Genomic DNA, 22048 nt, shown 5'->3' with positions numbered 1-22048 from the left:
TTGCCACTGCAAAAAAATATATGTGTGTGTGTGTGTGTGTGTGTGTGTGTGTGTGTGTATTTGCTAGCAATTAGTTACTTTGGCTTCTGTACATTGCATAAAACAAAATATAGAAGGCAGTTTCTGCCCTTAAGGAGCTTATGATTAATTTTAAATGTTAATTTATTTAATTTAATTTATTTTTTATTTTTTTGGTACTGGGGACGGAACTCAGGACCTTGGGCTTGCAAGGCAGGCTTCGACTGCACCACTGAGCTTGTGGGACCAAAATGACTCCATTTTGGAGCCGTCTCCTTTGTTCTCTCAAATTTGTGCTTAAACTAGGAATTCACCACTTGAAATTCCTGAGTTTATTACCCAACCACCTGTGTACCCGGGGAGAGAGCGTTCCAGGCACACTATCTGTAGGATAAGCAGTTAATGAGCTGACTGTCCACACAAGATAGATGCGGCCATTAGTTAGTGGGTCTGCTAACGATCAGTATATAACAACCGGCCGTTAATCTTTGCCCCTTTTCTCCCTCACAAAAACCAATACGTAATCCCCTTCGACCCCCAAAGCCTAGCCAACCAAAACCCTACACTTCATATGTATTAAGTATTAACCAATCACCTGGCTACTAATAACCAAAGCTTGTTGTATTCTCAATAAAAACCCTGCTAGTTAGGGACTCAGGGCTCTCAATCTCGATCCGCTGTGTCGGTGACAGTTGAGAGTCCCTGCTTAAGCTTGAATAAACGACCCTTGTGTGCTTACAAGCTAAATCCCCGGGGCAAATGTTAATTTATTTTAAATAAGTGATTCACTGAAATGGTTCAGAAGCTTAAAGAAAAAAAATTTCCAAGCTGGGAAAGGTGATATGTGCCTGTGGTCTCAGCTACTCAGGAGACTGAGGCAGGAGGATTGCTTGAACCTAGGAATTAAGAGACCAACCTGAGCAATGTAGTGAGACCCTATATACCCCCCAAAACCCCAAAACAAAAACAAAAAAACTCACTTGAGGTTTTCTCCTCTTTGATATCAATTCAGTAGTATTTTTGTAGACTTCCAGAAATGTGTTGTAAGTCTATATAAGTACATATATAAAGACATTTTCTCCTTTACATAAATGAAAATAAATCATAAACACTGATGCCTTTTTTCCTCACTGAATACATCTCAGAGATCAGAGTGCGCTCTCTAGAGGTCAAAGTAGTAGGGCATCTTTTTTTTGTTTTGGGAATTGAACCCAGGGGCCTCACACTGAGCTATAGCCCCAATCTTTTTTATTAGAAATTTTTAATTAATTAATTATTTGTACTGAGGATTGAATTCAAGGCTTTTGCACTGAGGTATAACCCCCAGCCTCTTTTAAATTTTTAATTTAACTTATTTATTTGCGATACTGGGGATTAAACCTGGAGCATTTGCACTGAAATACATCCCTAGCCCTTTTTATTTTTAAATTTTGAGTGAGGGTCACACTAAGTGAAGGACCCTTGTTAGCAAGACAGACTCCATATTGCTGCTTGACCCACCTGCCTGCCCTTTAGATGAACTCAGAAGGAGGAAGCTTAGAAACCTCCTCCCCTTAGAGAGTCTCTTAGAAACAACAATTAATCAACTATTGTTTTACAAATGTTCTAACAGCAGGACGTTCCGCTTCTGTACCTTTTTCTTGCTTTACTAGTTCTATCCCATAGAGGGGCCTAGAAACTGTTGGCCTCAAAGGTGTATAAAACATGTGTGTCAACCCCCAGTCGGGGCTCGAGTCCGATGCTCGGCTCGGGTCCCGGACGGTAATAAACTCCTGTGTGGATTTAATATAGGTCTCTGGTTGGTTCTTTCTTGCTGGGTGTAACATAAGTCCCTAAATTGTCCAGGCTGGACTTGAACTTGGCAGTCTTCCTGCCTGAGCCTCCCAGAGTGCTGGGATTATAGGCATGTGCTACCATGCCTACTCCTCTTTTTTTTAATGACTACTGATATTAGCCACACAGCAATAATGATAATAATATTAAACATGTTTGTAATAATTAAACACTATTCTGAGTCTTATTCTTGGCATATTTAATTCTTTTATTTTTTCCCCCCAGTATTTGGAATTGAACCCAACACCTTTGCACTAAGGTACATCTCCCATCCTTTAAAAAAATTTTTTATTTTGACACAGGGTCTTGCTAAGTCAGTAAGTTGTGAGGCTGGATTTGAATTTGAGATCCTCCTTCCTCACCCTCGAAGAGTGCTTCAATTACAGGTGTTGCCACACCCAGCTATCATACTTAATTCTGTCAACAATACTATGAGATAGATATGATTATTATCCCCATTTTATAGAGAAGGAAACAGGTATTGAGCATTTAACTTGCTGAGCTGAGTGTGGTGTTGCATGGCTGTAGTTCTAGCACTTACGAGGTTGACAGGAAGATAGCCAGTTTGAGGCTATCTAGAGAGTTCAAGTTTAGTCTGCACTGCACAGTGAGATCCAGTCTCAAAAACAAGACCAAGACCAAAAACAAAAAAATTTTCCCTATGTGACAAAATTAGTAAATTAGGAAGTGAAGGATAAGACAAGCTATTTAATGGACCTCGTGCTAAAGGAAAATGTCGGGCCCTTTGTCAAGAAAGCAAGACTTTTTTGTGGCAAATAATTTTTAATATTTTTCCTGGCTCAGAAAGCAGGATTTTTAAGTAAAGAGAATTTTAAAATTGAAAGCATTAGCTTGAAATTTTACCATCCATCTTTATATTGGGCAATGCCAAATTTGTTGTTGTTGTTGTTGTTGTCGGTTTTGTGGCAATGAGGATTGAACCCTGGACTTTGCACTGAGCTACATCCCTGGCCCTTTTGATTTCATTTATTTTAGTTTTAGTTTTTTTATTTTTTATTTTTGAGACAGAGTCTCAGTAAGTTTCCCAGTCTGGCCTCAAATTTGGAATCCTCCTGCCTAAGCCAACTGACTATGTGAGATTACAGGTAAAAGCCACCATGCCTGGCTGCAATGCCAGTTTTAGGTTTTTGTTTTTGTTTTTGTTTTTCCGGTACCAGGGATCGAACTCAGGACCTTGCACTTGCAAGGCAGCCACGACACCACTGAGCTACATCCCCTGCAACAATGCCAGTTTTAAAGAGTATTTAGCTTATATGTTGAATCTCTGAAGTTACACAGTTTGTATTTTGTAGCTTGTACTTGCACATGTATTTTGTTCTTACCAAGGGGGGAATATACAAAACTAATCCAGCCATTTTGAATTCACTTCTTTGTTTGTTTTTTTGAGATAGGATCCTGCTATATGGCCCAGGCTGGCATTAAATTCGAGATCTTCCTGCCTCTGCCTCCTGAGTGCTGGGATTACACATATGCAACAAGACACCTGACTTTGAATTCGTTTTCTTAATATGTGCACATTCTACTTACTGGTTACTGATGAATAAGAAAGGCCTGAAAGGAAGGGGAACTGTGGGTTTCTGTGTCATTTTCCTTCTGTGTCATCATTTTCAGCATAAGTGGTTGTCTAATATGAAGAAGTACCTTGAATAAGAAAGGATGTAATACATTGCCTTACTCCTTCATGTTTCCTACAATGCTACTGTCTTCTTTCTGGGCTCGAAGCAAGTTCTGGTTTGAATGGAAAGCATGACCTCTCAGGGCTGTCTGTGTTCAGCTTCCTCAGTCATGCATGTAGCATGCTTACCTTGTACTCCCTTAAAGTGTTGCCAAACTCCCAGATTCACAAGTCCTACAACTCATGGGGTATCACACAGTCTGTATGCAAATAGGGTGTCAAGAAAGGGTGGCATGTAACTGCATATCTCTTCTGTTGAGCCACTTGCTTCCTTGTTCCATTAGAGTTCACTTACAAAACCTAAGAAGTAAAATTATTAAGAATTTCAAGCTGGGCATAGTGGTACATGCCTGTAACCCCAGCACTCAGGAGTCTGAGGTAAGAGATCTCAGCAAGTTTGAGGCCAGCTTGGGCTACATAGTGAGTTCAAGGCCAGCCTGAATTACAAAGCAAGACCCTGTCTCAAAATGAAAACAAAAATAGCAAAAATGAATTTCAGAACCAGACATGGTGGTATAATCCCAGCTACTTGGGAGGCTAAGGCAGGAGGATCTTCAGTTCAAGGCCAGTGTGGGCAATTGAGTGGGACCCTGTCTCAAAAAATAAAATAAAAAGGATAGGGGAAGTTATTCAGTGGTAGAATACTTGCCTAACATGTGTAAGGCTCTGGATTCTATCCTCAGTACCACACACACACACACACACACACACACACACACCCCAAGATGGAAACAGAAGAATCAGTGGTCCTTTTGAGCATGGATCACTGCGTGACTACCCAGGTCACATGAACATAAAGCCAAGCCAGATGACAGAATAGGATTCAATGCAGAATTTATTTAACCAATCCTATAACAGTACATTTGGGTTTATTTTCCCCATATTTTCCTATTACAATGTTAACAAACAAGCAAACAAGGGCTGGGAATGTAGCTCAGTGGTAGAGCACATGCTTATCATGTTTGAGACCCTGGGTTCAATCTGCAGCACTAAAACAGAACAAGATAACTATATCATTAACCTGGGTATATGTAGAGAATCAAAAAACTGTAAAAGGAGAAAATATATATTTTAAAATGTTATTTTATATATTTTTTACATGAAAAAGCAGATTTTAAAAAATTGTGGTGTTTCTCCATATTTGGCATAGCTAGCTAACATTTACTGCCAAGTCAGTACAAATGTGTGCTTTGGTAATACCACAACAGCAAATTTAAATAAAAAATAGAAATGGAACATTTCCACACAAGATTTTAAATTCTGTCATTTCACTCTATAGGTAAAAAGACATTTTAAAAAGATTACAGAGTATTATTCAAGAATAAAAAACTGCAACTTTTATTTTAAAACAGGAATCATTGGTTTTGTTATACATTTTTAAATTACTGTGATAAAAATAATGAAAAAGGTTCTTAATAATGCCATATACAATATAGTATAGATTTGTCCCCATTATATAACATCTGTTTAATATACAAAATAGAATATGGATACACTTGAATCTATATGTAATTAAGCAGTTACTTTATGAGGGTGTTTTCAAACAGCCTTTCATCAGTAAATAAAATCCTCTTGGAGATTTCCTAGAGAGAAACTAATACTTTCCTGAAAACCTGATCACTAATTGTTGGTGGACCAGGTTGATCAAAAGTAGTCCCGAATATGATAAAATTTCCATCCAAAGTGGTTTCAAGTGTCCGCTATACACTTGTATTTTCTCTTCCAACACTGAAAGCAGGCACATAACAACACATTCATCTACAGCTACAGTCAAGGGGATGACCAACCATGATCAAAGGCTACTATGATTCTTGAATTTTGAAAGATCAAAGTATAATATTATTGTTCATTTAGTTTTTAATTTTAGTCAATGTGCTCTGATACAAGCTCAGTTATAGTCTCTGACTGCAGTTCAAAGTTCTTCCTCATGAACAACCCTATGACAATCAGATAAACTGCTCCAAGTTTCCAAACTTCAGAGAATATATCACTGACAAATTCTAGGGCAGTGGTGTTGAACCTACAGCACACGTGCCACAGCCAGCTGTTTGTTATCATTGAAGTTTCTAAAAAGTTCGCCATCCCTGTTCTAGGGTGTTAAATAGTGCCTGCCACATAGCATATGCTCAATAAATATTTTGGGAGAATAAATGAGTAAATTCCTAGAGGTATAATTGCCAAATTAAAAGTGTATTCCTTTATACTTTTTTTTGGTTTTTTGAGACAGGGCCTTGCTATATAGTTCAGGATATCCTTGAATTCACTGGGTAGCCCAGACTGGCCTTGAGCTTGCAGCAATATTCCTGCCTCAGCCTCCTGAGCATGGCTGGGATTACAGGAATGCACCACTACAAAACCCGATAATTTTGATGGGTATTGTGTAATTGCATTGTATAGATATTGGAAAAATTTGTATTTTCACCAATAGTGTAAACAATGACTATCCTCTCTATTCTATTGTCAACACAATATTACCAAACTGTTTATCTTTGTGATGATAGATGAAATGATAATGGAGTTGTGTGTCTGTGTGTGGGGGGGTGGTTTTTGGTTAAGACAGAGTCTTGAAGGCTGGCCTTCAACTCACTATATAGCCTAGGCTGGCCTCGAATTCATGGCAATGCTCCTGCCTCAGCCTCCCATATGCTGGGATCAATGGAATTTTAAATGCATGTCTTTCAGATCAGTTGAGGGTGTTTTTATTCCTTTAAAAGCCACTTGTATTGTTTTTTCTATGAAATTCTGTCTAATACTTTCACCATTTTTCTATAGTGATTTTTTAAAAATACATTTTTATTGTAAAATAGTACATACATACAGAAAAATATATAAGACTGTTGTGTATTTCAGAAAATACTTATAGAGAAAACACTGTGTTTCCATCACCTGGTCAAAAAATAGAAGCTGCTAGCCTTTAAGAACCACAGTTCAACCATTTTATGCTTAGATATTTGGGGTATGTCCAGTTTGTGACAATGAGGAACAATGCTGCTATGAATATTCTCGTTTCCAATTCTGGTACTTTAAATTCTACATTTTTTATTTGTTTGTTTTTTGAGACAAAGTCTTTCTATGTAGTTCAGGTTAGCCTTGAGCTCACTGTGTAGTCCATGCTGGCCTTGAACTCATGGCAATCCTCCTGTCTTAGCCTTCCAAGTGCTGGGACAACAGGCATGTGCCACCATGCCTGCCTAAATTTTCTTATATATCTAGTAGTGGGATTGCTGGGACATAGAGCATGCATATCTTCAATTTTCTTGAATTACATCAAAGTCTTTTCTGAAGTGGTTGTACAAGTATATACTCCCACCAGCAGTGTACAAGGATTACTAGTCTTTATTAATTTGTAGGAGGTCTTTATATATACCCTTACGGAAATTAGCCCTTGGTAATATGAGCAAATTTTTTTCTGAGTTTACAATGCCTTTAAAGGAACACTGATATTAGTCCCTTAGAGGAATGAAAAAAATACTGGAAGAAATAGAATATTCTGTGAAACATTTAAATGAAAAACAAGTATTTGGGGCTAATTTATTGCCCTTAATTTGCTACCACTTATGTCATTAATGCAAATAATTATGCCAGAAATTTTCATGGAATTACCTGGAATACAAAATGCTAAATATAATGATAATGATAGTTAACAACTGTTTGGCTTGTGTCACTTTTTTTGTTTGTTTGTTTGTTTTGGTTTTTTTTTGGTTCTGGGGATCAAACTTGGGACCTTGCACTTTCCAGGCAGGCGCTGGAACTACTGAGCTAAATTCCCAGCTCCTCTTGTGTCACTTTTAAAATCTATGTATTAACAAATTTACTTCTCACAGCAACCCTAAGAGGTAGGAACCATTTTTACCCCATTTTACAAATAGGAAATAAAGAATTGGACTGAAGATGATTTCTAAGGGTGATATAAGCAGAATTAAACAACTCAGGGAAAAGATTCTTAACTGATAAAGGTGTTTTCTTTTTATAATTTGTTTTCCTTCTTGGAAATGAATGATAACCCATCCTGGCCTCCTTTTTTCCATCCTCTCAGATCTGCAATATCTCAAGCGTGTTCTCTTGGCACCCTTCCTTTCTGGTGATCAACCCAGAGCCTCATACAAGCAAGCACTTTACACTGAGTTATATCCCCAGCTCCTTCTTCAATTCTCACTCATATTTTCTTGTTCTTTGTGTCACGGGGATGTCAGACATCTGCAGGCATGAGTGGGAGCCAGAGGGTTTGGAGTCAGAAGAAGAAGAAAAGAGATAGGAAAGAGGGGTCAAGAAGTGTGGGGCCGTAGATTTAGCTCAGTGGTTTCACACCCTGCCTCACATGTGCAGGGTCCCGAATTTGATCCCTGTTACCAAAAAAAATAAAATAAAAAAATTGAACCAAGAAGTGTGTAGGGCTGGGGATGTAGCTCAGCAGCACAGTGCCTGCCTGGTAAGCGCAAGGCCCTGAATTTGATTCCCAGTACAAAAAAAAAAAAAAGTTTAGAAGGTGATAGGAATAATTATTTCTTTAGGGAAGTGTTTCTCAATCTGTGGTCCAAAGAAAAAAATATGCCTTTATTTTTGCTATAGTCCAAGAGAAAATTAGCATTTCCCTCAGTTACAAATAGATCAACAAACCACAATAGAGTTAGCAGTTCCTGTGATCTTGTTATCAAGAGAAATCACAGATATTTTTATGATAGTTGTTGCAGATACCTTAAAATAACATTTATGGACATTTATGACCTCAAATTATAGTGGTGTGTTATTACATTAATAAAATGGATGTATATTATAGTATACTTTTAAAAATATTTTGAAAATTATTTTACTATAGATGGTTTCATTTAGATTCCTATGTATGTTTGTTATGAATTTAAAAACAAGATGTGTTATGTACATGTACCAATTCCCCACAATGAATGTAATTATTATGTACTGCAAATATATACCAAAGAAAAAAAAGAAAATAAAACAAAATTCACACACTTACATTCTGAGAAGGGATCCAGATGTACTACCAGATTGCCAAAAGGTCTGTGGTGTGAAAAAATTAAGAATTCTGATTTTCAGGTATTTTTCTGGATTTTCATTCTTACTGTCACATGATTACCAGGGCCTAAGCAGAGTCCCTTAAGTGAACCGTAAGATCTGTGTTGCTCTTATAGTTTTATTATTGTTTTGCCAGAGAACTTTGCTCCTTTAATTTTCATGCAGCTTTCCTATTTTCTTTTTCATCCTTTTGTCTTTAAATGTGGGTGCCTCTTTATTATTTTTTTCTTTAATTTTTCTGTTTTTATTTTTTGAAGCAAAACATTTACTGGTACACTTTAGATATACAACATTTTTGGGAAGTTTATCCGTTAGCATGTGATAGACTACTATATTTAGGTTGAAAACTCAGTATTTTCTCTAGTCCAGATTGTCCACCTTCTCTGAAGTTCCAGAATTCCAGTTGTCTCTGGACACCTCCACCGGGTTTACCTCTGGTATCTGGAACTGAATAAATTAAAAATTAAGATTCTTCCCTATATCTGCATGATGCCTGAATTTTGCTGTCTGTCCCCTAGTTTTGTGACCTAAAATTAAAAAATTTAAAATCTATTTTTAAAAATTTTAATCTTTGTGAATGGTACAAAAATCAAAAGCTACAAAAGACATGCAATGAGATTGTCTTCCTCCCCCCTGATCCTCTAGGCACTCACATCCCCTCTCAGGAGGCAACCACTGTTATCAGCCTTGAGAGTGATTTTTGATTCCTTCCTACACAATATCAGCTGTATCTCAAGTCCTTCCTTGTCTGTGAGATGTGTGCCCTTTCCTCTCTAGGCCCTCATGATCTTCTATCTGGTTGACTTTAGAGATAAAAATATTTGTTTGTGTATATTTTATATACATATAAAATCTCCCCCTATGGCCTTCCGGCCTAGAGTTTTCATCACGTCGCTTCCTGGATGAAGAACCTAGAAGGGTGAGGGGGCAGGGGTTGGGGGTGATGGAGAGGACCTAAGAGACTCAGGTAGGGGTTTCGGATTGGGCTATTGGTGTGAAGCACTGGGAGGATTCCTATTCCTTTTCCTCCCTCCTCAGGCCTCCTTCCAGTTCTCTGGTCCCAAAGCCTCTCATTTCCAAGGGCTGAGACAGAGACAGAGACAGCGAGATACACAGAGACAGAGACGCCGAGGCACCAGCATCCCTCTCCCCTTCTGTCCCGCCCCACCGCTCTGACGGACATCTGCTCTCAGCCAACGGGGCTCACGATATGCCCTGGAAGAGCCAATGAGAGACAGAGGAGGGCGGAAGATTCCCCGCCCCCACTTCTAGGCTTGGTTGAGCCGTGCAGGTAGGTCCGGAGCTGGGGGAGCTGCCGTTGGCACTGGTGCCCCTGGGGGTGGGGGCACGAGTGGGTCGGGGTGATGGTGGGGAAGGAGAGGCGGCTCTTTCTGGGGAGCCCCGTGGGGGCGACGCAGACGGGAGGAGGGGGGCTGAGGGGCCCGGGAGGCGGGCGCCGCCGAGGGCCCTGGAAGCGGCGGGGCTGGGGGACGTGTGTGTGGGGCTCAGGGACCCCCTCCCGGCGCCCGCCCACTGGCCTGGGCCGGGGGCTGCTGACTGAGTGATTTCGGCCCTGGCTGCCCCGGGGGCGGGCCGGGGCTTGGGGCGCCGAGCGGAGCCGGGGGCTCCAGGCCGAGCCGAGGTGGGACGGACCGACGCTGTGAGGAAAGGAAGCTGCATCCCGCGGGCCGCCCCCTTCTAGGCGAGCCGGGGCAGCAGCCGCCCGCCGGCGCCCCTGCCCAGAGCCCACTCCCCCCACCCCCCAACAATGGACCTGGACAAGAGGAGGCGCCCCACTGCGGGAGGGTGTGTGTGTTGGGGGGGGTAGGTTTGGGACTAGGGTCCGAGGCGGGGGGAGGGGTGAGAACTCGGTCTCTCCCCTTTTGGTTCTCCCGCTGTGTTTGGAGGTGGGGATCACGGGTTTGGGGGGCTCTTAAACCTGCCTGAGACTTAGGTTACGGACCCCCCCCCCCCCCCAGTTCTGATGAGCCGTAAGGAAAGTGATGCCAACTCTTCGAAGTCGAAGAGACAAACTCATAGCTTCTAAGAATCTACTCCAGAGGTTTTTATAGTTTTTATTTTTAAAATAAGGATACTTCTTGAGTTTTCGAAATTTATTTTTAAAGAGGTGAGTGCAGTTATTTTTGGCCCTACTTGGGTAAGCCTCCATTTTAAGTGAAACAGTAACTGGTTAAGCTGGAATTTCATTCAGCTCTAGAATTTGAACGAGGATCCATCCTACAAGAGGTCATTTAGTCCATCCTCCTGTCTCCATACAAAAATTAAGTTATTTGGTCAGCTTTTAAAGATCTCTAGGAAAGAGGGGTCTTTTATTTGCTTCTGGTATTCTGATTAAGAGTAGATTTTATTTTTCGTGTAGAATTGGCTCTGTAAGTATGATAAAACTTAGGACAGTTGGGATCATCAGAGGTTTTAAATTTACTAAATAAAATTAAGTGTGGCAAGGGCCTTTAAAAATGATTAGTTGGGGGGCCGGGGATTTAGCTCAGTGGTTTCACTGCCTGCTGCGCAAGCGCAAGGACCCAAGTTCGATCCCCGGTACCAAAAAAAAAAAAAAAGATTAGTTAACAAATCACCTTTCAGTAATGTTTGAAATACCCTGGATAATTTTTTTTTCCTCTCTGGGATTTTGGTTTTCTTATTCTTTGATAAGCAATTTTCTGTTATCTAAAATATAGCATTTCTTTTATATAAAATACATTTTTATACATATATGAAGATGCACATACACTCATTTGCTCTTTTTCAAAGGAGATTGTATCATGTACCCCTTTTTAAGATGGTGAGGCAAATAAAATAGTACTTGAAATCTCTACATAGCTTAAACTGTTTGCATATTCTTGATTTTTTTTTTTTGAGGGGAATCTAAATCAAAATCCTCTCTTTCAGATACCTCCTTGAAACAAAAATTTTCCTACCTGTTTATTCTTGGTGACAGAAGGAATTACTAAGACTCTTTTTGCTCATTTCTGAGTATTGTCTGAACTATTCCTGACACTATGAATGCTACTTGGATGCCTTTTAAGGTAAGATGTGTTATTTTTTACATTGCTAGCCTTTGTAATTTTTTTCATAATCAAGAATATTCTGGGGCTGGGGATTTAGCTCAGTGGTTCTGGCACCTACCTCAAAAGCAGAAGGACCTGAGTTCAATCCTTGGTACCAAAAAAAAAAGAATATTCTGCTTCTTGAATTTCTTCTTCTCTTCAATCTCCTTTTCCCTCAAAAATCATTATATTAGGTTCCTAGGATTTGTCTTGATACTGTTCTTTGTTATTGGTGTTAAAATATGAAGTTCTCGTGTTAACTTTCATTGTAATGATGTGTTTATCTTTTTAACTTTAAAGTATGACAACCTGCATACTTGTAAAATTCTGTTCCAGTCCTAGTAGAATGGGTTGGCAATTCAGTCTTCCAGGTCCACTTTCAAACAGGTACTTTAGAGTCATAGGTACTAGGGTGTGTCCCCTTCTTGCAAATCAGTGGCTGATTCATGTGTTACAAAAGATGTGTCATTAACCATTTGTTTACTCTGAAACTTCATATAGTATATTGGAACATTGTAAGACCTATTGGTTTATACATACAGTTCTTTGGAGAGTTCCCCTGCTGCCCCCTGGGCCATCTCATGAGATTTTACACTTCTTTTTAACAGGTAGCACTTGTGCCAAGTTTTAACTTATAAGTTAAACCTCATTTGGGCAGTGTGGATAGGTGACCTTTAGATGAAAAAGCTCCTGTTGGTGTGGGGGTTTTCCAGTCTTTTATGGCTCCTTCTAATCTCTACATAGATGGCCAGAGAACTCTCCATAAGAATTAAGCAGAGGGCAAAACTAAAGATATAGGGAGATAGTGGGAGGAAGGATGGAGAAAGAAAAAAGTGTTGGCAGCCCTCCACCAGCTTCACCTTCCTTTGGAGTTTCTAGCATGATGAAGATTGTTTTGTGGTAATCTGCTGTTCTATGGAATTCCAGATTAATCCAGTGCCTAAATTAGAATGATGCAGTCTGTGTAACCTAAATATTTGGGCTTGTGGGAAATCTTTAAATAATATAGACTTGAGTTCTCATCGTTTATGTTTCAATTGCTATTGTTGGATAATGAGTGCTTATATTAGTATAAAAGAAGCCGAAGTGACACAGTTTTTCCAGCAGTTCTCCCTGTAGAGTTGGAGGGGTTACATGGGAAACAAAGCCGCCACAAGTCTTGAAGAGCACTGAGGAATTAGAGGGCCTTGTATAAGAGTGTTTCTTTTCTTTTTTTCTTTGCAATGATGGAGATCAAACCCAGGGCCTTATACATTCTAGGCAAGTACCCTATCACTGAGCTACATCCCTAGCCCTTTTTACTTTTATTTATTTATTTCACGGCACTGGGGATTGAGCCTGGATCCTTATACATGATAGGCAAGTGCGCTACCACTGAGCTACATCTTCAGCTCTTTTTTAAAAATTTTATTTTGAGATAGTCTGGCTAAGTTGCCTACACTGGCCTGCAATTTCTTATCCTTCTTCCTCAGCCTCTTGATAGGGGGTAGCTGGTGTTGTAGGCAAGTGGCCCACCCCACCAGACCCTTTTTGAGACAAGATCTTGCTAAATTGTCAGGCTGGCCTTAAACTTAGGATCCTCCTGCCTCAGCTTTCCACGTAGCAGGGGTTACAGGTGTACACCACCACAACTGGCTTTGTTTCTACTTATTTTTCTTGTTTCAGGTACTGGAGATTGAACTCAGGGATGCTCTACCACTGAGTTACATCCAGTCCTTTTTATTTTTGAGACATGGTCTCATTAAATTGCCCAGGCTGGCTAGGCTCGAACTTGCAATCCTCCTCTCTCAGCCTCTCAAGATGTAGCATTGCAGACATGTGCCACCAAGCCAGCTGTTTGTACTTTTTTTTTTTAAACTGTTAGGAATATTCATTTATTAAGTCCTTTGCATAAGCACATTAAAAAAATTTCCTCTTCTTTAAGAAGTACTAAAATTTATAGCCATATTCTGAACCTAATCTTAAGTTGGCACAACAGATAATATACCAAAAATGTTTATATTTCATGTAACAAGCATTTAGTGCCAAGATTTGGCAGCCCCTATTCTCCTAGGAAGCAATCAAGAGAATTGGTATCAATATATCAGTTTTCATGTTGCAGTTTTCTTGGTTTTAACAAAGGTGTTAGGTGCAGAGAGGCTTGTTTTTTAAATTATCTGTAATCTCTTAAGTTTTACCTCTTAAGTCTCTGTAAACCTAGAGTATTATAATACAGTAACCTCTGAAGTTGTAGCAAAGGCCTCTGGCATGGGAGGAATGTAGAATGGAAGTCAGTGCTGCCTACCTGTTTACTACTTGAGAATGTAGATATGTGGCTGCCATAGTTTTATTGTTCCCTACCAATCTTTTGATCAGTGGAAACTGTCTTCTAAGCCTAAACACATTTTTTTATTTGGTAACATTTTCCTTCTATTTTTATTACTTTAAAAAACTTAAAAATTACAGTGTTTGATTTGGGTAGAATAAAAGGTACCTTTTCACAGAAAGAGAACAATGACGTATGGTCTCTGGTATGTGACATGGAGCTACTATCTATTGTGTTAGGAAGATCTTAGGGGTTGCCTTGTGCGCTAGACTGAATGGTGGTGAAAGCAGGTAAAAAGTGCTGTTACAAGCGAAAGGACAGAAGTAAAATGGAACCCAACATGATACGGAAAGATCTCCAAGATGGACAGTTCAGTGATAACAGCAAAATGCAAAACAGTGTGTATGATATATTACCCTTTGTGTTTTTTGGGAAAAAAGGAGGCAAGGGTGTAGCTTAGTGGTAGTGCTGCACAAAGAAAAGAAAAAAGATAAAAAGAAGAAAAGAAGATTTGTATTGGTTCATGTGTACTTTTAAAAAACTCTCCACACCTGTAATCTCAGCTACTTGCGATCCTGAGGCAGAAGGATGGCAAGTTCAAGGCCAGCCTGGCAAACATAGTGAGACCCTGTCTCCAAATAATAAAAGCTAGGTGTGCTGGTGCAAGCCTGTAATCCCAGCATTCTGGGAGGCTGAGTTAGGACTGCAGGTTTGAGCCCAGACCAGGCAATTTGGTGACTTAGTGAGACTCTGTCTCAATAAAAAAAGGGCTGAGATGTAGCTCAGAGTAAAGGCCCTAGGTTCAATCCCCAATATGAGAGGATTTAAAAAATGAAATGGGTGGAGCTCAGTGACAGAGCACCTATAGGCTCAGCCCCCACCACCACAAAAACAAAAACAAAAAACCCAAAAAACTTCGTGTGTGTTTGTGAGGGGTAGGGATTGAACCCAGGGTCTTTGCACCAAACTATACCTCCAGCCCTTTTAAAATTTTTTATTTGGAGACAAGGTCTCATTAAGCACTAAACTGCCCAGGCTGGGCTTGAATTTGTGGTCTTCTTGCCTCCTCCTCCCAGAGTGTTGGAATTACAGGCATGCGCACCTTGCCCAGCTTCAAAAAACTTTAGCATAATAAACAAAATGATAACATTTGTTACCTGTTAGGTCTAGGAATTGGGCAGGTAGACAACCCAATGAAAAGGAGACTATTTTTTTTTTACCTTGCTGTTACTGAGGATTGAACCCAGCTCTACTACTGAGCTACATCCCCAGCCCTTTTAATTCTTTTTTTTTTTTTTTGAGACAGGGTCTTGCTATTTAGTCCAGGCTGGCCTTGAACTCACTATGGAGCCCAGGCTGGCCTTGCATTTGCAGCAATCCTCCTGCCTTGGCCTCCTGAGTGCTGGGATTACAAGAGTGTGCCACCATCCCCGGCTCCTTTTAGTGTATTGAGACAGGGACTTGCTAAGTTGCCCAGGTAGGACTTGAACTAGAGATCCTCTTTCTTCAGCTTCCCTCAGTGCAGGGATTACAGGCATGTGCCACCATGCCTGGCTTGTATTCTGTCTTTTTACATTTTCTGATGAAAAATGGCAAGGTGACAGTTCAGAGGACAGAACAGTGATTAGTGGCTAAAGGCATACGTATGCAAGGGTCCAGCAATCTAGGACATGTGCTCCCTTGAGATCTCAAAGAATTTTGAATTTATAGATACGTATTTTTAGTAGTGAGCTTCAAGTTCAGGCATTAAAATTTTTCCTTGCTTTTACAGTTTTGTGTTTTTGAGACAGGGTTCACTAAGTAGTTTACGCTGGCTTTGAACTCATAGCAATCCTCCTGCCTCAATCTTGTGAGTGCTGGGATCACAGGTGTGTGCCACCATCTCCAGCTTCTCTTAAAGTTTTAATAAAAGGTTTTCATTGTTGTTTCCACAAGTTTGCACTTAGATATACTATGACAATTCTGGGCTATGTGATCTTAATCTAAGATTTGGGGTCCTCCTTTGTACTGGAAAGACTAACACTTCAGAAGTTTTTGTGTGCATTATATCTGCAAAGAACATGGGGTAATGCCTGGTTTAATGAGCTACTGCTGTTGCAATAATTGTTACTGATAATAGTTCTTCATAGCCTAGCGATAAAATTTGGTCTCTTCTGATGTTTTGCAAGTTCGTTGACATCTAAGAGCTTTGGTATCCTCATTTTTGAAAAGGATATAATTATAATACCTAAATTTTAGGGTGGATTTTGTAAGGGTTAAATGATGCACAGTATTTAGTATTGAGGCATGTGGTAGGTATTCAGTAATATGAACTGCTGATTTTCTTCAGGATATCTGTTTGTTAGGAGTCTTGTAACAAAGTAACATAAACCAAATGGCTTAAAGAACAGTAGTTTGCCAAGTGTGGTGGCACACACCTGTAATCCCAGCACTTGGGAGCCCAAGGCAGGAAGGTCTCTGAGAGTTCAAGGCCATCCTGGGCTACATAGTGAGACCTTGTCTCAAAAAATTTATTGTCTACCAGGTATAGAAGCTGGAGATATAAGGGCAATGGTATATTTCCTCTAAAAATGTTTGGGGGGGGTGGGGTTTTAGGTCAGTAGTGGTTCTGCCTCCTGCCTTGAAAGCATAAGGTCCTGAGTTCGATCCCTGGTACCCCCCAGAGAAATTTATCAGGGTTCTCTTCCAGTTTCTTGAAGTGTCTTGGCTTATGGCACTATAACTCCATCTTTATATAGGGTTCTCCATGTATTCATGTCTCTGTGTCCGAAATTTCCCTTTTATACGGAAGGATAGCAGTTATATGGGATTAGAGCCCAACCTTCTTACCTAATTTTAATTTATTACATCTGTAAAGACCTCCAAATAAGATCACATTCTGAGGTACTGAAAGAAGACTTCATCATATCTTCTTTGTAGGACACAATTTAGCCTGTAACAACTTATCCTTACAGATTTATATTACTCTTCACAGGTAGCAGACCCTCAACACCCAAACATAGGAAAGGAAGATTTTGAAGTAAATTGGTAGCATGATTTAAAGTAGAGTTGGGCCGGGGATTTAGCTCAGTGGTTCCGCCACCTGCCTCGCAAGTGTAAAGACCTGAGTTCGATCCCCAGTACCAAAAAAAAAAAAAGTAGTAGAGTTTTTTAAGGCATCTCATGGATTTATCTTTTTTTTTTCTTTTTTTGATACCGGCGATCGAACTCAGGTCCTTGCACTTTAGAGACAGGTGGCGGAACCACTGAGCTAAATCCCCAGCCCTCATGTATTTATCTTTAAAATGTACAGATTTTAAAAAAAATCATTGAAACTATGTAAAATTGAACTATAGAGAAAATTTTAAACTACCAGTAAAATTCTGGTTTGAAAAATTAAGATCAAGGTTACCACCTTTCTTTCCACATCTCATCCTTTACGGAGATTGTTGGACCCTTGGGAATTCTTGAATTTGTAAGTGCTAGGAGCTAAGGATATCCAATAATGGGGATTAATTCCCCCTTCCTCTAGTGAATAAGGAGATGGTTTATATATTTATTCTGTCAGCTGACATAGTTTTCCTCCAATACTTTGCTTCAAACTATCATTTTTGGGGTCAAAATGGGTACCCCAGAAATAGCCAGACCTTGAGGAAGTTCTTCTGGCCTGATTGATTTGGTCAACCCTTCCCCTCCTTTCCTCATTGCCTTTAGGGTAAAGTTTAAGCTTTTAAACATAGAATATACACTCCAGGCTGCTGCTGATTATCAGTTTTGTTAAAAATTTTTTTGTTGGGCCGGGGATGTAGCTCAGTGATGCCGCGACAGCCTGGCAAGTGCAAGGTCCTGAGTTCGATCCCCAGTAAGCGGTGGAGGGGGGGATATTTCGTTGTTGTTGAGGTGGGATGGGAGACCTCCTTCAGGACCACTTTACCACAAAGCTATACCTCTAGCTTCAGAGATTCTTTTTAAACCTTATCTTTGACCACTGTCCTATATGCGACTTTGCTTGGTAGTTTTCTCTCCTAAAACTTCTAGTTTTGACTTCAAATTATCATGGAGGTGAATCTTTCTAAAAGGTATTACATGCTTCCCTACCTCCTGGAAAAAAATGTCCTGCACAAAATTTTACCTTTTCTTTATTTTTAAATGTTTTTTTTGGATTCAGGGTCTCAGTGTGCTAGACAAGCACTCTAGTGCTAGGGTATGTTTGCAGCCCTTTTTACTTTAAGTGTGTGACGATCTTAGCAAGTTCCCCTGGCTTCCCTCGAACTCAATCCTCTTGCCTTAGCCTCCTAGGTAGCTGGGATACAGGCACGTGGCACCACACCTGGTCACTTTAAAAAAAAATCCTCCCCAACAAATAATAAAAAAAAAATAGTGCTGGGGATTAAACCCAGGAAGTGCTGAGCTACTTCTCAACCTCCCTTCTTTTATATTTTTTGGTGTTTTTGTTTGTTTGTTTTTGTTTTTTGAGACAAAGTCTTGGTAGAGTTCAAGCTGCCTTTGGACTCACTGTGTAGCCCAGGCTGGCCTTGAACTCTTGGAAGATTTTCCTGCCTCAGCCTCCCAAGTCCTGGGATTACAGGCATGCATCATCATGCCTGGCTTTTTTTTTCTTTCCTTTTTTTTGAGACAGGTCTGGCTGTATAGTTTCTGCTGGCCTTAAACTCTGTGTGGCCCAGGCTGGCCTCGCACTCAGGACAGTCCTTCTGCCTCACTGGAGTGGTGGGATTACAGACATGCACCCCTATACTCAGCCCAATCCTTGTTTTTTGGTTGGAACCAGGGATTGAACTTGGGACCGTGCACTTTAGAGGCAGGTGGCAGAACCACTGAGCTAAATCCCCGGCCCTTCTTTTTAAAAATTTTATTATTTATTGTTGTTTTTCTTATTCCAGACACAATTTTTTTCAAATATTTTTTGATCCGTTGTATATCTGCAGACATAGTACCTGCAGTAATGGAGGGGCAGCTGTATATAGAAATCAGATTTGTGTGTGTGTGTGTGTGTGTGTGTGTGTGTGTGTGTGTGTGTATGTTAATCTTGTATACTGTTTTATTTTGAGACAGGGTCTTGCTGAATTGCCCAGGCTGGCCTTGAACTTGCTATCCTCCTGTGTCAGCCTCCCAAGTAGCTGGGATTACAGGCAGGTGTCACCAGTAATCCAAAATGATTGATGATCCTCATGATCAGTTACTGTATTGAACAGTTACCATACTGTGCTGATATCTAATGATAGATTTGGATAGATATAAAAAAATACTTTGGAGACCATAAAGTATACTTTTTTTTCTGAGACAGGGTCTTGAAAGCTGTGTAGCCCAGGCTGACCTTGAACTCGAAGTGATCCTTGTGCTTCAGCCTCCCAAGTTCTGGGATTACAGGCATGCACTACCATGCCTGGCTCATAAAATGTACTTTAGTAGTGGATTAGTAAGCACCTGTTATGCTCAGTCTTTGGTGTTTCTTTTGTCTGTTATTGTCTACTTAATGACCTCTTACCTTAGTATCATTTGTCACTCTACTCCCAGCCTCCAGCAGTTCTCTCTGCTGCTTTCATTTTGTTTTTCATTTTCCCCCTCAACTTTTCTGTGGTCCTTCTATAGTAGGCTGGTTTACCAGCAAATGGAGCTGGTATAAATTGTTTGACATATATCCTACAATGAATATAATTATTATTTACTGCAAATATGTACTAATTTGAGTAAAAATATTAAAAAGCAGTAAGAAATTAATTTGCCAAATAAGAGTAAATAGACCTTTAGTCAGCTGGAGCTATAGCACAGTGCTGGAGCGCTTGCCTAACATGGCCAGGCCTTGGGTTCTAGCCCCAGCACTGGGGAAGAAGCAAAACGCCCCCAAAACCCCAGAACACCTGTGGTAATGGCTGGATGATAAAATACATGAAGAATGGGATTATGGATAAAATAAATGAAAAATGACATATTTTGGGAATTCAATACAAAATGATGTGGTTTTGGTGTATATTATATGGAGAAGGGATCAATGCTTTCATCAGATTTTTAAATTGTTCTGGAACTACTCTAGGTAAGTAGATGTTATGACATTGCTATGTCATTTATCATCGGAGGCCAGTCCCCAGACTCCTCTTCTGACATTGCTATGCTAGTTGTCTTCAGGCTAGTCTCCAAATTTTTTCTCCTGTTTCTCTATCCTGAAGTGAAGGGAACTGTGGGAGGAAAGGCCATTGGACTGCCCTTTCCAGTCTAGAGACTGCTGGACTGAGTGCTGAATCACAGAATGCTGAGTATGCTGGAGCTGAACACCCATAGTGGAGTAGGGAGAGAAGTTGCCACTTTTATCTTTTCGTTTTCTGTACTGGGCATTGAACCTAAGGCCTTTGCACTGACCTGTATCCCCAGCCCATTTTATGTTTTTTATTTTGAGAAAGGGTCTTGCTAAGTTGCCCAGGTTAATCTCAAACTTCTCAACCTTCTGCTTCAGCCTCCAGAGTAGGATTACATATGTGTACCACTGTGCTTCACTTATTTTTGTTTTCTTATGTTTGCTTTTGGAAAGAGATCTAATTTGCTGAAAACTCAGTTATATGGTAACTAAAATGTTTTCACATTATTATTATAAACTTTAGGGAAATAAATATTACTTAGCTCTGTGACAACTGGGTAGAATATTTTTTTTCCAGTACCAGGAATTGAACTCAGGATCTTGTGCTTGTCAGGCATGGGACTGCCGAGCTACATCCCTGGCTCCTGGGTAGAATATTTGGTAGGGAACTGATGATAGAATTGTTTGGCACATTAGTAAGTCCCTCCCCTTATCTGTCATATCTGTGTTGAATATAAGTTTCTCTTTAATCACTCTGTATAAATTGTTTTTGTAGTCATAGCCTGGAAAATTTGCTATACTGGTAACCTACACTTTACTTTTTTCTGCCTCTTGGGTCATGGTAGTAATTTGGCCACCAGGGGGAGCTGAAGTTACTGATATGTGACTTCATCTCAACTGGTTTTCAAAAGAGTGACAGGCAAGAGAAAAGCTTTACTGATAAAAGAACGTGATCAGATTTCACAGAAGAAATACAAATGACCAAGAAGCATAAGAGAAAAATTTTATTTTGATAACTAATCAAAGGAATACAGATTAAATTATGTTTTAAAAAAATGATCGAATTGGCAAATGAGCTCTCTTGTCAAAGGTTGGTAAAGGGGACAGTCTTCAAAACTGCTAATGAGGGCCGGGGATTTAGCTCAGTGGTTCCGCTGTCTGCCTCGCAAGCGCAAGGTCCGGAGTTCAATTCCCAGTACCAAAAAACAAACAAAACTGCTAATGAAAGTGTGCATTGGATTCAGTTTTTCTGGAAGATATTTTGGCAGTATATATTGACAAACCTAAGAATTTTCTTTAATTCAATAATTCTACTTCTAGAAATTTACCCTAAGGTGGGGGGTAGAGATTTAGAAAGACCTGTGGAAAAAACCATTAATTTAGTATTATTTATACTAGTAAGGAATGATAACCTAAAAAGCAGCAAGAATGGAAAAATGAATTATGGTATATTTAAGGGTACACAATTACACAACCATAAAATAATATTTTTGAAGAATTTTATTTTTTTACATTGTTGAATATATGATAAATGAAAAATTCATGGTACAGAGCTGTAGAAGGATTCTAAAATTATGAGAGAGAGAGAGAGAGAGAGAGAGAGAGAGAGACCCAGTTAGAGAATGGGAGGAACTATACCAAAAACTTACATTTGGTTTTGGAAAAAGAATGAGTTTGCAGACAACCCAGGATCATATAGTAACTAGAATAAGCTTCATTGAGTCTATCAACCAATTGTTTTGTCTAAACAGGCACTAAGGAATGTTTTGAGATAAGGCATTGTTAACCTAAAAAAAAAAGATGCTAACCTAAAAAAAAATTATCATCAGAAATTTAGGGCTTCACCTCAGCCCTTGTTTCTATCCTATAGGAACCCCGAATGGATTTATACATAAATTTAAGTACTTCTTGAAATCTGTTTTAAACTCTAAATACCTCATGGTGATAACATCTTTGAAGTATCTTTTATCTGTTGTATAAAGAAACACAATAGTCAAAAGGCTAGGCAGGAGGATGGTAAATTCCAG

General features: G+C 39.7%; 1 protein-coding gene across 4 annotated transcripts in view; it reads left to right on the top strand.

Moving 5' to 3' along the window:
• Positions 1 to 9697: 9697 nt before the first annotated feature.
• Positions 9698 to 22048, top strand: part of Kansl1 (KAT8 regulatory NSL complex subunit 1) — a 188390-nt gene continuing 176039 nt past the window's right edge. For all 4 annotated transcript variants that reach the window (XM_087203853.1, XM_004868652.4, XM_004868653.4 and 1 more), the window contains exons 1-2: positions 9698 to 9869; positions 11489 to 11625. The gene's annotated coding sequence lies outside the window, so the exon portion shown is untranslated. The remainder of the gene's footprint in view (positions 9870 to 11488; positions 11626 to 22048) is intronic.

Source organism: Heterocephalus glaber, unplaced genomic scaffold (assembly GCF_053883595.1).
Source record: "Heterocephalus glaber isolate CG9 unplaced genomic scaffold, H.glaber_assembly_v1.0 deba00001813, whole genome shotgun sequence".
Classification (NCBI taxonomy): Eukaryota; Metazoa; Chordata; class Mammalia; order Rodentia; family Bathyergidae; genus Heterocephalus; species Heterocephalus glaber.
Note: the sequence above shows the minus strand (reverse complement) of the source record. Positions and strands in the feature narration are given on the sequence as shown.